This window comes from Heterodontus francisci, chromosome 4 (genome assembly GCF_036365525.1).
Source record: "Heterodontus francisci isolate sHetFra1 chromosome 4, sHetFra1.hap1, whole genome shotgun sequence".
Classification (NCBI taxonomy): Eukaryota; Metazoa; Chordata; class Chondrichthyes; order Heterodontiformes; family Heterodontidae; genus Heterodontus; species Heterodontus francisci.
Genome location: NC_090374.1, coordinates 151,181,173 through 151,194,440, shown reverse-complemented (window position 1 = coordinate 151,194,440; position 13,268 = coordinate 151,181,173).

Here is a 13,268-nt window from a genome sequence, read left to right as displayed (position 1 = left end):
GGTGAGAGATTGCAGAGCTCTGAGATGCAGGGGGATTTGGGTGTCCTAGTGCATGAATAGCAACATTTAGTATGCAGGTACAGCATGTAATTAGGAAAGCTAATAGAATGTTATCATTTATCACACAGGGAATTGAATACAAAAGTAGGGAGGTTATACTTCATTTATACAGGGCATTGGTGAGACCACTTCTGGAGTACTGTGTACAGTACTGGCCTCCTTATTTAAGGAAGGATGTAAATGCATTTACAGAGAAGGTTTACTAGACTAATACCTGGAATGGGTGGGCTGTCTTACGAGGAAAGTGTGGACAGGCTAGGCTTGTATCCATTGGAATTTAGAAGAGTAAGAGGTGACTTGATTGAAACATATAAGATCGTGAGGGGTCTTGACAGGGTGGATGTGGAAAGGATGTTTCCCCTTGTGGGAGAATCTAGAACTGGGGTTACTGTTTAAAAATAAGGGGTCACCCATTTAATACAGAGATGAGGAGAAATTTTTTCTCTCAGAGGGTCATGAGTCTTTGGAATTCTCTTCCTCAAAAGGCAGTGGAAGCAGAGTCTTTGAATATTTTTAAGGCAGAGGTAGATAGATTCTTGATAAGCAAGGGGGTGAAAGGTTATCGGGGGTAGGTGGAAATGTGGAGTAATCAGTTCAGCCATGAACTTATTGAATGGTGGAGCAGGCTCGAGTGGCCTACTCCTGCTCCTAATTTGTATGTTCGTATGTATGTATGTTTAGATGATAACAGAGAGGTGGAATCTGCACATGGTGAATCACCGGGCACAAATGGGCTGTAGCCAGGGAAAGGAGAAAGGATAGCTCCTCAGAGAGGAAGGTCGCACACAAGTTCTACTGCAGAGGACTCAGATGTGGACTTTGATGGGGTGACGTACAGAAAAAAGCTGATGGGCATGCACACTGAAATGCTTGGTGCATTGGTAGGTCTACCAGAAAGCCTGTTGTCACTGTTAAGGAGCATGGAGGAATCCAGCTCTAACTTGGCACAGGGCTTTGTGCAGAGTTTGGAGCCCATCCTTTCCAATGTGGAAGTGGCCGCCATCTCCATGAGAATAATTGAAGACCTGGCCATTATACAGTGTCTGATGGCTGATGTCTCAGTTTCCATTGCAGCACAGGCAGAAGCCACCCAAGTCTGAATGCTGCAGTGGAAGCTCAGACTGAGATCATGAAATCTCAGCTTGTTGCCATGCAGGTCAGACAATACCAGTGTTCAAAGGAGCTTTAGGGTCTCACAGCTGTCCAGAAATCTGTTTTCAACAGTTTACTCGGATTTCTGAGGCTCCACCCCGGAGGTGTGACAGTGGTGCATGGAGCCCAAACCTACTGTCCTTTCTCAGAATGACAGCATTCATGCTCCCACCACTGCCACTCTGCCAGTGCCCTTACTGTTGCTTGTCAGCCAGCAGGCTGTAGAAACTATCAGCACAAACTGATAACCCTGATGGAGTCATGGCTACGTGTGGCTTACCACCACCTGATGTCTTGGTCTTGAGTGTGAGCTAACTCCATGCCCAGCTTATGCAGAACCAATCATGAAAGCTTTCGGTAGTACTGGAAATCTGTGTTGTGAATGGGAGGAGACTCTAATGAAAGCACCAGGGATGCCACAGCCTCAGTAGTGATGGGAAGTATAAGTGTACTGGAGAGGGTGCAGAGGAGATTCACTAGGATGTTGCCTGGGCTGGAGCATTTCAGCTATGACGAGATACTGGATAGGCTAGGTTGTTTTCCTTGGAGCAGAGAAGCCTAAGGGGTAAAGGCCTGCTTAGATAGGGAAAAAGAACCCGACCCGAACCTGACCCAAACCCGACTGATCCACTGCAGACCCAAGCCTGACCTGGCCCAAGTCCCTCCAATTTTGCCCCGAGCCTGGCCCGACCTGAGCCCAACCCCACTCGGCCCGACCCGACCTTCACTTTACTCACCTTCCGACTGGAAAGCTTCACGGAGCTGCAGCGCATGCGTGATGACGCCAAAGTGACGGCACCCACTCACTGCGCAGACTCAGTTTCGTCCCGGACTCCCAGCTCAGGTAAGTTTTTTATTTTTAATACTTACGGCAGAGCACTTACCGTGTGTGTCCGGCCCGACCCGACCCGACCCAAGCCCAAAAGCCAGACCTGGAAGAGGGGCCCGACCCGACCCGAACCCAACACATGACGTCGGCTCCCGTTGGGTTTGGGTCAGGTAGCAGGCCTTTATGGGGGGCGGGGGGGGTGGGGGTGGGGTGCCTGATTGAGGTATACAAAATGATGAGGGGCATAGATAGGGTAGATAGGAAGAAAGTTTTTCCCTTAGCAGAGGTGTCAATAACCAGGGGGTTAAGGTAAGGGGCAGGAGGTTTAGAGAGGATTTGAGGAAAATTTTTCACCGAGGGTGGTTGGAATCTGGAACACACTGCCTGAAGGGGTGGTAGAGGCAGGAACCCTCACAACATTTAAGAAGTATTTAGATGAGCACTAGAAACGCCATAGCATACAAGGCTACGGGCCAAGTGCTGGAAAATGGGATTAGAATAGATTGGGGCTTGATGGCCGGCATGGACACGATGGGCCGAAGGGCCTGTTTCTGTGCTGTATAACTCTATGACTATCACAAAGTGGCTGCCTTCCAGGTTGCAATTGATCAAACCAAGCACCACACAGAATACATGAACAGATCGATTGTTCCAGCCTATAAATGGGTCCCGCCCCCAGGATTCAAGGCAGAGGACTGACTGGCAGGATCCAGATCAGAGGGCAGCAGCAGATCAGGGCAACACCACCTCCACACTTGGAGGCTATGTACCATGAAAACCTCACTAAACTGACCTTATGATGGAGGGATGTTCATTGATGAAGCAGCTGAAGATGGTTGGGCCTCGGACACTGCAAATTGTGTTTCTGGCAGGAATTACTGTGAAATTAAAATCTCTTGGCATTAGCATTCCTTACTGAACATGGATACTAGATGCAAACAGCTAACACAGGTTGCTTCGGGGCTTTGTGAAACTATTGTAATTACTCCTGACTTAGTTTTAAAAACGATAAATTCCCACTGACTGTCATGATGTCGAGCTATGTATTTGGGGGGATGGAGAAGAATTCAGATTAAATATTCAGTGGCAGCATATTTTGATTTTGTTGAGGCCCTGATTTTGTTTTGCCTCCTGTTTCTTATAGACAAAGGAACAACTGGTCAATTCTCAGAGCTTAGCCACTAATAATTTTTATCCGGATTCTAGGACGGCTGACTTATTTCATTTTTTCCCCATTCATCTGTGGCCAATCCCAGAACATTATGCTGAGAGACTCTTGTGGATTCCCCGATATGCCAACCTAGGGCACTACTTTTAACTTCTCCTTGAACAGGAATGGTAATGCAAATATTACAGGTTCAGACAATGTGAATGAAAATACATGCTTTCAATGGGATGGGTTACTTTTATTTTAACCACATACTGAGGTGATGGCAAAGGCTGGCATTTCTCTATTTGGATGGAAGCTCATAAAAGACTTGCTCAGCAACAGGTGAAGATTTTTTTTGACTAGCTTCTGGTAAATGGATAGCATGTGCCTTGCACATTGTATTTGCATAGTTCTCTTTGCTCACATTCCACCCTTGCATAAGTATTTCCATGTAATATGGGGTAGTAGTTCTTTACCATCCATCTTGCTAGGTTGTGACTTCATACTGGAAACCAAGATATAGCTAAAAAGAATGGTCTTCTATAGAAAACATTACTTCAACAGTAGTTGGTGTTGTTAAAATATTCTGTTTAAATATTCAGGACTTTTCATTAGAACCTTCCTCTGAACTTCAATAATGGCACAGTACTTCCAGAACTTGCCACTCATTATTTGTATCTACAATCTTCCTGATTACTTTGGAATTCTGTGATAAAACTGAGGCAATGCAGTTGGGGTAACCATTTAGAATGCACTACAAAAAGCTCACAGATGCTCTGTTTGATTTCTACCAGCACCACTTGACTCTAGACCTCATTACAGCCTTGTTCTAAACATGAGCATGGGCTGAATTCCACAGCTGAGATGAAAGGGTCTGTCCCTAACATCAAGGAAATATTTGACCAGTGCAGACCCATGTGAAACTGAAGTCAGTAGTAACTGGGGGAAAACTCTCCAGGGGCTGGCAAAAAGCAAGATGATGATGGTTGTTGGATGCAATCAGCTCAGGATGACATCACTGCAGGAGTTCCTCAGGTCAGCATCCTAGGGCCAACTATCTTCAGTTGGTTCTTCAACAACTTTCACTCTATCATAAGGTCAGAAGTGCAGCAGCTCATTGATGGTTGTACATAGTCCAATTATATTCATAATTCTTCACATAATGAAGTGGGCCATACCCTCATTTTTCATGACCTGGTTAACTTACAGACTTGAGCTAATAAGTACTAAGCAACATTCAAGTCTCATATGTTCTAGAGATGACCATCTCAAGCGAGAGAGTCTAACCACTATGCAGGAGGGTGAAGGATGTTCATTGTTACACAATAACCCACCTCCTCTCAAGCCCCTCTCCAGTGAGCCCCATGACAGGAGGAATAAACTCCTCAAAGTGGCCTGGACCTCAAATAATAGTTGCCCTCCTCCTTCCTTGCAATGAAAGTGAAACGCCTCACTGCACAGCTGCCGAGGGCAGCAACACCAACAGCTGCTACTCCATTGCTGCCCTTTAAAAGCTGCCAAGGCTCTGACCCCCTATAACACCTGTGTGCTACTCAAAGAATTTGGAGGGGCGCATAAAATCAATTTCAGTTGCCTCCTTAATCATCTAAATTACCTTTTAATTGTTCATTTTCAAAACACAAGCGAAGTCCCCATGCGACTTTCCATTTGCCACTTGTGAAATTGCATCACGGTGTGATGACATCAGGGGCCCGATCCGACGCCATCCCACACAATCTTACAGCCCTTCCGCTCCATGGCCATCTGCTTTTCCCTTATTAAATCCCAGCCATGGAAACAACAACTGTCTCTCTTGCTCTGTTTGACTTGGATTGGAAAGGGACCTAAGGATGAGTGTGGGACTAACTACTTCTGTTGTCTGGGATTGACTGTAGCATTGAAGACTTGTGCTCCAGAATTAGCCATGCCCTTAGCCATGCTATTTCATTACAGCACCTGCAGTGGAAGAGTTTGATAGGACAGTGAAGAGTGAACTTTCCTTTGTATCTAAACCATGCTGTACATGCACTGATATGTTGGATGGGAGACAGCAGGTGGAGCTTTACTCTGTATCTAACCTCTGCAGTATTTGCCTTTGGAATGTTTGAGGGGACAGTGTGAAGGGAGCTTTGCTCTGTATCTAACCTGTGCTGTAACTGCCCTCAGAGTGCCTAATGTAACTGTGCAGGGAAAACCTTATTTTGTATCTATCTTACTTCCTCTAAACTGTCTCATTAAGCACTTCCAGGGGAAGTACAGAATGGGTTAGATACAGGGTAAAGTGTCCCCTGCACTGTCCTTCAAACATTCTCAGTGCAGGTACAGCAGAGGGATGGGCAAGAAGCTGGAATTGGAGGATTGTAGTGATCTCCAAGGCCTGTAGGACTGGAGGAGTGTAGGTAACAAGATGGAGATCCTCGCACTGCCCAGAGACAGCTCTGCTCAGGCCACTGAGGGTACAGAATGAGGAGGACAAGGTGGTATGGGTCACTGTTGCCCCAACTTGCTGATGCTGCAGGTGCTACACGGGGTTTGATGGGCATGGTGAGTGATTGCAAATAATGGAAGACAAGCTCATGCACACCCACTGTGACTGACATGATCTACTGAGCATGAGTAGCACTGGTCTGTCCAGCATTGGCCAATGCCTCCTCCTATTTTTACTATTCCAGGAGGGGACTGCTTGCTTTGGGCCTGGGTCACCTCAGATCATCAATACTGATACCAGCCTCCAAAGAAAGGGGGATGGCGGGGTGGGGGGCATGGTGCCAGAGAGACTCACACCCTCGGCTTCCCTCAGGCAGTCCTGCACATACATCTGCCCCCTGTCCCCAGAGGGCACCTTCCCCACATAGAGCCACCTCACCACCTGGTTGATCCTTCCCACGCCCATACTGAGTAGTCAGCCAGCCAAGCAGCAGCACATCCTCACATGTCGCTGACTGATGCTGGAGGTGATGGGGGTGGGGTGGATCGGTGGCCTTGTTCTGCTTTAGACCATTACTCTTTCTGGAACAACCACACAACTGCCACCTTTACACTGCAGATTGCATGTACAGCTTGGAAGTCATTGAAAAGGTTGCAGTCACTGAATATGATGAGATGAAAAAATAACTGAAACTGCACGCGTGCAAGCAGTTCACCCCCTGTAGTTTTATTGTCAGGAGGCAAAACCTTTAATCAATTTCTGGGGTGATCAGAGACTAATTTAATCACGCATTCATTATCATATGTCTCAACTGTCCCTTCTGTTCATTTTCAACTTAACTCTTTTCTTCCCATGGGGGCAGTTTTATGCAGTCTGCCATGGCGGATTTGGTGGCATGAGGGGTGATATAATTAGGCAGGAGGTGTTTTATCAGATATCTTAGCGCAATTAAGTCGGCGGTGGGTTTGTGCCGTTCCAGTGTTCCCCCCGCACGGTCACGGAATGTAGCTTTGAATCATTTAAATAACATGAATACTCATTACCATGCACACAGTTACAATTTAGTCTAATCTGCCAGATTAAGTTAATGGCGAGCGATAGTCCCATGCCACTCGGTTCACGAATATTTCAAGTGGTGTTTAACAGTTGGATTTGTGCAGTGGAGTCTCAGGTCTGTGCTCTTCCCTCTTTAACTCATCCGCTAAACTAACGGCAGCATTGGAATGGATGTTTCTCTCCAGGCTCGGCACCAGCAAGAGTGAATCTTCTCAGGGGATGGTGATGAAGGCATGGTCAGGGGCTACATGGAGGACCAAGGAAGGGAAGTCAGGGAGGGAAGGGTGGGGTTGATCGGGTGCACGGAGGAGCAGGGGAGGGTGGAGTGGAGCATCCAGGTTATTGAATGGTTGATGTTAATAGTGAAGATGCATTTTGTCAGCTGCGAGGGTGGTGGGTGGATTAGATCAGTGCAGTGTGAAGATATTTGGCAAGGGCCTAAAGGAATAGATGAGTGCTGTCGACGCCGGGGAGCTGTGGGACAGATTGAGGGTACTGGCTAGCAAAGTGAACGATCACAGTCAATGGGGGCAAATGGATTCTGTAGGGAGGAAGGTCAAGACTAATGGGTGGGTATTCGACAGCTTCATATGGTGGGGAATGGGACTTGGCAACAATGGTCAGGTCGATGTGAGGATGTTCAAGGATAAGAGTCGGCATGTCAATAGTACTGGGAAGAGGAACAGTGGGGAGGGATAGCATGAATAAATTGATGATTACACTAAACACAGTAATGGGGGAGGCTCAATGGTAACAGAGGGAAGGGTAACGGTAACACTTAGTGGGTCAAGGGTGATGGGTTCAAGCTGGAAGGTTGCAGGAGGAGTTTAGAAGGTGGGGAGACTTGCCCTGAATTCCATGTGCACCATTTTCTCCCACAATACTGGAAACGACATGGATACACAAGGAGAGCAAAGAGAATGGGAGGAGGCAAATGACTGTGTGTGTGTCTTCTACCTGGCTGCAATTTGAAGGCAGATATAAAGGACATGCTCATTGCCTCCATGTTTCAGCTCAGTGTCAACAGAGGGCTGAATCGCCACGCTCTGCTTATTTATTGTTCAGAAAAGCCACAGCATCATGGGTCTCATACACCCAATTTGTTTAGTACCATGGGAAGAAGAGCAAAGAGAGACATTGAGGAGTGCTTGGAGGGGAACTTGCAGGTGGTGGTGTTTCCATGCATCTGCTGCCCTTGTCCTTCTAGGTGCTAGAGGTCATGGGTTTGGAAGGTGGGACACACTACTGCCACTGTGCATCTGTGGTGGAGGGAGTGAATGTTTAAGGTGGTGGTTGGGATACTGATCAAGCGGCTGCTTTTTCCTGGATGGTGTTGAGCTTCTTGAGTGTTGTTGAAGGTGCACTCATCCAGGCAAGTGGAGAGTATTCCATCACACTCCTGACTTGTGCCTTGTAGATGTTGGACAGGCTTTGGGGGGTCAGGAGGTGAGTTACTCACTGCAGGATTCCCAGCCCCTGACCTTCTCTTGTAGCAACAGTATTTATGTGGCTGGTCCAGATCAGTTTCTGGTCAATAGTAATCCCTAGGATGTTGATAGTGGAGGATTCAGCAATGGTAATGCCATTGAAATCAAGGGGAGATCATTAGACTCTCTCTTGTTGAAGACGGTCATTGACTGAGACATGTGTGACGTGAATGTTGCTTGTCACTTATCAGCCCAAGCCTGAATGTTTTCCAGGTCTTGCTGCATGCGGGCACGGACTGCTTCAGTAACTGAGAAGTCGCAAATGGTACTGAACATAGTGCAATCATCAGCGAACATCCCCACTTCTGAACTTATGATGGAGGGAAGTTCATTGATGAAGTAACTGAAGATGGTTGGGCCTAGGACACTACCTTGAGGAACTCCTGCAGTGATGTCCTGGGGCTGAAATGATTGGCCTCCAACAACCACAACCATTTTCCTTTGTTTTAGGTATGACTCCAACCAGCAGAGAGTTTTCCCTTGATTCCCATTGACTTCCATTTTGCTCGGTCAAATACTGCCTTGATGTCAAGAGCAATCACTCTCACCTCACCTCTGGGATTCAGTTCTTTTGTCCATGTTTGGACCAAGTCTGTAATGAAGTCTAGAGCTGAGTGGCCCAGGCAGACCTTAAACTGAGCAGCAATAAGCATGTTACTGCTAAGTAAGTGCCACTTGATAGCACTGTGGACAACACCTTCCATCACTTTACTGATGATTGAAAGTAAACTGATGGGGCAGTAATTGTCCGGATTGGATTTGTCCTGCTTTTTGTGGACAGGACATACCTGGGCAATTTTCCACATTGTCAGGTAGATGCCAGTGTTGTAGCTGTACTGGAACAGCTTAGCTATGTGTGTGGCCTAGATCTGAAGCACGTGTTTTCAGTACTACAGCTGAGATGTTGTCAGGGTCCATAGACTTTGCAGTATCCAATGCCTTCAGTCGTTTACTGATATCACATGGAGTGAATTGAATTGGCTGAAGACTGTCATCTATGATGCTGGGGGCCTTAGGAGGAGGCCGAGATTATTCAACCACTCGGCACTTCTGACTGAAGGTGGTTGCAAATGCTTCAGCCTTGTCTTTTGCACTGACTTGCTAGGCTCCTCCATCATTGAGCATGGGGATGGTTATGGAGCCTTCTCCTCCGGTTAGTTGTTAAATTGTCCAACACTGTTTGCAGTGTTTTCTTTTATGTAGAGCTGTTAAGTAGTTCAGTGTGTCTTCTTAAGGATAGACACAGACTTGATATTCAGGTTCGACACAACACTCTTTATTACATTACTTATTTACATTGGGCTGGATTTTGTTCTCCTGACGTCAGGCTCCGTGGTGGTTGTGGGGGTGGGGGGTGGTGGGTGGTGGTGCCAGAAGATCGGAGCAGCAGTGGCCCGCTATGGAACCTGATGCCGGGATTGCCAGGCCTGATCTTCCCAGTGGCAGGGAAGCTTCATGGTGGACTCTCCGCCATTCTGTGACGGGACCTGACTTTACATATTTAAATTACCTGTTTGCATTAATTAAAATCTAATCCGCAGCGATCTTAATTGCAGTTCCGGATCTTCAGTGCGACAGGTGGCATTCATGCACCTTTACTTTCCCGTCCAGGGAAAGCTGGTGCCACCGAGACGGGGAAGGGAGAAACTCTGCATTTGTAGTGTAGTGGTGGGAGGAAGGAGTGAACTCTGCATTTAGTGCAGTTGTGGGGAGAAGGGGTCAATTCTGCATTGGTAGTGTAGCTGTGGGGGGGAAGGGGCGAATATGTATTTTTGGTGTTGTCGGCGGGAGAGACAGAGGCAACTCAACTGTTTCTTCGCAGAGCTGGCAGCCCTTTAAAAATTGCGCCAGCGCCTCTGCAGAAACAGTTGACACTGTTCACGGCATCGCTGAGGCCGCCCCTGCCATATGATTGGGGGAGGTGGTCACCCTGCATATGATAATTAGCCACCGGGCTCAAGATCGCGGCAGCATGGCGGCGTGTGGCCCATGTATGCCGGCTGCCATTTTTACTCCTGCTGCCGCTCCCAGCGGTGGGACAAGATTCAGCCAATTGTATGAGCTCTACACATTACTCAGGTCCAGGTCTTGTCCATGCTGCTGTGTGTGCTCTGTCTGCAGGCTATGTCAATATTCCGGCAATAAGTACTGAAGACCTGTGCTCCAGAACTTGCTGCGCCCCTAGCCAAGCTGTTCCAGTACAGCTACAACACTGGCATCTATCCGGCAATGTGGAAAATTGCCCAGGTATGTCCTGTACACAAAAAAGCAGAACAAGTCCAACCCGGCCAATTACCGCCCCATCAGCCTACTCTCAATCATTAGTAAAGTGATGGAAGGTGTCATCAACAGTACCATCAAGCAGCACTTGCTTAGCAATAACCTGCTTAGTGATGCTCAGTTTGGGTTCCGCCAGGGCCACTCAGTTCCTGACCTCATTACAGCTTTGGTTCAAACATGGACAAAAGAGCTGAACTCAAGAGGTGAGGTGAGAGTGACTGCCCTTGACATCAAGGCAGCATTTGACCGAGTATGGCATCAAGGAGCCCGAGCAAAACTGAGATCAATGGGAATTAGGGGGAAAACTCTCCGCTGGTTGGAGTCATACCTGGCGCAAAGGAAGATGGTTATGGTTGTTGGAGGTCAATCTTCTGAGCTCCAGGACATCATTACAGGAGTTCCTCAGGATAATGTCCTAGGCCCAACCATCTTCAGCTGCTTCATCAATGACCTTCCTTCAATCATTAGGTCAGAAGTGGGGATGTTCGCTGATTATTGCACAATGTTCAGCACCATTCGCGACTCCTCAGATACTGAAGCAGTCCGTGTAGAAATGCAGCAAGACGTGGACAATATCCAGGCTTGGGCTGATAGGTGGCAAGTAACATTTGCGCCACACAAGTGCCAGGCAATGACCATCTCCAACAAGAGAGAATCGAACCGTCTCCCCTTGACATTCAATGGCATTACCATCATTGAATCCCCCACTATCAACATCCCAGGGGCTACCATTGACCAGAAACTGAACTGGAGTAGCCACAGAAATACCGTGGCTACAAGAGCAGGTCAGAGGCTCAGAATCCTGTGGCGAGTAACTCATCTTCTGACTCCCCAAAGCCTGTCCACCATCTACAAGGCACAAGTCAGGAGTGTGATGGAATACTCTCCACTTGCCTGGATGGGTGCAGCTCCAACAACACTCAAGAATCTCGACACCATCCAGGACAAAGCAGCCCACTTGATTGGCACCCCATCTACAAACATTCACTCCCTCCACCACTGATGCACAGTGGCAGCAGTGTGTAGCATCTACAAGATGCACTGCAGCAAATCACCACGGCTCCTTAGACAGCACCTTCCAAACCCGCGACCTCTACCAACTAGAAGGACAAGGGCAGCAAATGCATGGGAACACCACCATCTGCAAGTTCCCGTCCAAGTCACACACCATCCTGACTTGGAACTATATCGCCATTCCTTCAGTGTCGCTGGGTCAAAATCCTGGAACTCCCTTCCTAACAGCACTGTGGGTATACCTACCCCAAATGGACTGCAGCGGTTCAAGAAAGCAGCTCACCACCACCTTCTCAAGGGCAATTAGGGATTAGCCACCGACGCCCACATCCCATGAACGAATAAAAAAAAAATGTGCTCAGTATCCCCTTACAAGATAGTTTCCCTGCATATTGATACGCAATATATAAGTGGCTTGGTCTCATAAGGGTAAAAGCAAAATACTGCGGATGCTGGAAATCTGAAATAAAAACAAGAAATGCTGGAACCACTCAGCAGGTCAGGCAGCATCAGTGAAAAGAGAAGTAGAGTTAACGTTTCGGGTCAGTGACTCTTCTTCGGAACTGACAAATATTAGAAAAGTCACAGGTTATAAGCAAGTGAGGTGGGGGTGGGGCAAGAGATAACAAAGGAGAAGGTGTAGATTGGACCAGGCCACATTGCTGACGGTCAGCTATGTGGCCTGGCCCAATCTACACCTTCTCCTTTGTTATCGCGTGCCCCACCCCCACCTCACTTGCTTATAACCTGTGACTTTTCTAATATTTCTCAGTTCCGAAGAAGGGTCACTGACCCGAAACGTTAACTCTGCTTCTCTTTTCTCATACGGGTAAGGTTATTTAAAAGTGAGGTCACCATTACATTACATTACATCACCCCCTTCTTTTAAATTTAAAGTTTCCCCCTTTTCTTTAAAGATTAACAATTGCTCTATAGGTTTTTAATCATGCAAAATTACATTGAACAAAACTCGGTTGTACACTTGGAGGGGAGAGGTTTCAAGCATGTCACCCTGAATACCAGAACTTTTCTGCCTGGCTCCCTTTATCATTGATATGTGATGTAATCGTTAAATCAGACAGGTAATCAATGAGGTCTCAATGATCTTCTCTGTGGATCTTGCAGTATTGATTTTGGCTGTGCTTGATTTGGCTGGGCTGCTTCTTGAGTTGTTGCAGGCATGAAGTCATCAAAGTCGTCCTGGTCACTGTCTTCTGGCAGTGTTTTAGTTTTGACTCTTTTGAAGAAGGTTACATTTCTCTTCACAATATAGTTTGTTCTCTTCGCTATGATCATACTTCCTTTTCTACCGTAAACACTCTTCGGTCAAATGGTGGGTTATTTTCAACGTTTTCTCTTGCCAAACCAGGACTTTGTCTCCTTCTTTAGTCTCACTATCTTTTGTCCATCCGTGGGTCTGTATGCGTTTTCTCCTCTGTTTAATTGGGCTGATCCATAGTGTTGAGCTTTCTGTTTTTTCAATGATGTCCAATTTCTGTCCAATTCTTTCTCTACGTCTTTTCTGGTATGGAATGGAATCCTCCTGTGTTTTGGTTGTTTAGGTTGGGACTGATTCATCTACATGAAGCTTTATTTTCTTGTTTTGCACTTTGCCGATGCATACAAATAATTGTGGATATTTCTTCAGGATGTCTTCTTTCATCAAGGAGTTCTGTGTTCTGATGGCGTTGATCGTGATCAGCTTTAATTCGCTATTACTTTTGAAGCATAGCAGATTTCCTTTGCTTCAGTCTACAACATGGAACTCAGTCTGACATGTGGGCCCATGGCAAGATTTGAGAGTAACTTGGA